This window comes from Danio aesculapii, chromosome 6 (assembly GCF_903798145.1).
Source record: "Danio aesculapii chromosome 6, fDanAes4.1, whole genome shotgun sequence".
Lineage (NCBI taxonomy): Eukaryota > Metazoa > Chordata > Actinopteri > Cypriniformes > Danionidae > Danio > Danio aesculapii.
The window spans coordinates 19,603,522-19,606,856 of record NC_079440.1 but is presented as its reverse complement, the minus strand read 5'-3'; positions in this window follow the sequence as shown (position 1 = coordinate 19,606,856).

Here is a 3,335-nt window from a genome sequence, read left to right as displayed (position 1 = left end):
ATATATATATATATATATATATATATATATATATATATATATATATATATAAATTACCACAGTATTCTGTTCGCCTGCTCTTCCTGACAGTTGTGTTTAAATGGCCTTTTATCCCTTTTTTACACTTGAACAACTAAATGAATGCTTAAGTCTGCTTAACTGACTATATTTAAATAAATAACATTATCAATGCTGTAAAAGGAACCTTTTTTCATCTGTGGCTGAAAAGCACTTGCTGTGCATATAGTCCATATCTACAATGAAGGTAGGTAATTATGAAACATCTCTAGAAATGGTTTTACAAAACCACTGATATACCTAGAAATGGTCCCTACAAAAAAAAATCTAACTTTTTACCTTATTTGGAAGGGTTGTGGATGTTAAGGGTCATGAAACCACCTCTTTCAGTTCAAATTTACCTTAGAAATTTAATAGCACAAGAAAGCAAGCAGAGCGAGCAGCAGTCATCTGTCAGTGGGCTATTATGACAAAAAAACAAATAAATCAGAGGTAAGCATGAGGAAATACTAGATTTTCATATTTAAAATGTTTATTTAAAAATTGATACACATACTTACTTTGAAGAGACAGAAAAGTCCTCGGGGCCTGGGGCATTTGAAAGTAAGGCTCTGTCAGCGTTTGAATGCTATGTAAATACACTGATGAATCAGCTGATATAGATGCTGCTTTTAAACATGTTTCAGTGTTCGTGGCTGTTTAATTGCTGTAATCTCAATAGCAAACATAGCAGCCAATCAATGTCACTACTGGGGTTTGCATATTAATGATCCTGAATATCCCTAATATAACGTCACAATCGATGTATTGTTGGTCTATTTTTTTCTTGGATTTTACACTCAGGGTTTACATAAAAACAAAGTAATAATGGTGTGTAAGACTCATGGACACATAATTCAGCTATATGGTATAACAATATTTTACTCCATGAAACCTACTTTTTTTTTTTTTATTTAACAAACTACTTTAACATGGGCGACGCAGTGGCACAGTAGGTAGTGCTGTCACCTCACAGCAAGAAGGTCGCTGGTTCAGGTGGCGTTTCTGTGTGGAGTTTGCATGTTCTCCCTGCTTTCGCGTGGGTTTCCTCCGGGTGCTCCGGTTTCCCCCACAGTCCAAAGACATGCGGTACAGTTGAATTGGGTAGGCTAAATTGTCCTTTGTGAATGAGTGTGTGTGGATGTTTCCCAGAGATGGGTTGCGGCTATAAGGGCATCCGCTGCGTAAAAAACGTGCTGGATAAGTTGGCGATTCATTCCGCTGTGTCGACCCCGGATTAAAAAAGGGACTAAGCCGAAAAGAAAATGAATGAATGAAACTACTTTAACACAAAAAAAATGTAATCAGTTGAGTGATTCAGTAATTAATTAATAGGGACTGTTATTAGCTTTAGTTCTAAATGAATCATCAGTTTTGAACAAATATTTTGAATTAATGAGTTAATTAACCACTCACTGAGACACAGTCCTTTGACCACCTTCTGGCCTTGTCATATTTATGCCTATTAGTGACAGGCCTAACTTTGCCAATGTACCAGCACATACATAAAAATAATTAAACAAACAAACAAAAAAAACACTCCTAATATGAGCTGCTTCTTAGAGGGGATGTTTTCTAGTTTTCTTGAAAATTACTTTGTGGTTAGTAAGGTTAAATATAATGTAATTTTGTGCAAGCTAAAATTTAACAAATTCAGCACATGCAATGAGGCATTTTCACTGATCTGACCCTCAACCTAATTTTAAGTTTTACACCCCTGCACTTAACCATAAATAGAATATAGTGCAAAGTCTAGGTGCGTCATTTGGCACACAACTAATGACTATATAATACACACAAAAAAAAAAAAAAAAAATCCAGAATGGGTACCTGATGCATTAAGGGTATAATGTTTCTGCAAATAAATATAAGCTTAACAAATTTGAAAAAATCCAAAAAAATGTTGGACTTTACACCAGTACTCTTGAGTAAAAGGGTAAATAAAGATTAATTTAATCTGGAGCTTGCAGCAGTCTCTATAAACAGGCTTTAGATGGTTCACAAATACACAGAAACATAAAAAAAAATTCTCAAAATGGTTAATCTCAAAATGGCTAAGATGCACACTCAGTTTAAAAGATTAGTTTCAGTCATTTACTCACCCACATGTAATTCAAATCCAGAGCTCTGGGAGCGCCCTCATAGCTTGTCGCAGGAGAGAAGATATAGATGAACAAAGTTGTGTTTACACAAGTCTTCTTGGAGCTCTGTATGATTACAGTTGAACCACGGATGTCACACGGAATGTTTTGACAGTTTTTTGGTTCTATTTCTGGACTTTGAACATCTCATGATCATTGCTATTTATGGAGCTCTTAAATTTAAAATATCTTAAAGGTCCTCTGAAATTAAAATAAAGTTTTTTAGATAGATGTCAGTATCAGTATTTTAAGTTTTTAAGATATTTATAAACTACTGTGCTCCAAAACAGTGACGAAATGTGCGGTTAGTAGACATAAAACTGATATAAACATGTAAAGCTTGTAGTTTGTCACTTCAGCCTATAAAGAGCAATGACTTTTTCCATCACCTCAAACTACAGTTTCTAATCAAATCACAACCATTCAAATTCTCTCCAGTATCTGACATGCCCCGCCCCTTTCAAGACACTTCTCATTTGATGCACTGATGCAGGTCAATCGCTCTTACTGGCAGAGCGGTGATAAAAACAAAGCTATCGGCTGTTTTAAAAAAGGAGAGGAGATACACTATGTCCCACCCTCCCTTCATGTTTCGGTAGAGATTACTGTATGTCAACACATAAAAATAAAAATGCATATTTCAAAGCACTTCATGAGACCTTTCACTTGTATTCCGAAGAGAAACAAATCAGGGAGTGAATAGCAATTTTAATTTTTAGGTGAATTAACCTTTTAAGACTTTGAACTGCCGCCAAACATACATCTAAATGTACTTCACAACCTTTAATGGAGATAATTTATCTATTTAGTCAGGTTTGACAGAATCTCTGTATTGTAAATATATGTCATTTGAAACATGTTGTTTTCATGTTTGGATGATTGTTCCCAGGGGTCTGTATCATAAAGCTAGATTAGCAGGTAAGTTAGTTAAGTTTCAGTTCAGTTTGAACCAGTCTTTAAGTTAAAAGGTTAATTAATTTTCATCCTGCATAACTCCTGTGCAGAGACTGAACAAAATCTCCAAGTCATGAACAAAGAAATTAAAGCAGTGCACTTACATTTTAAAAGTCTTGCAAAATTAATAAGTTTATGTTATTATGGAAAAGATAATAGAGCTATAAAAACTTTTAACCAGGA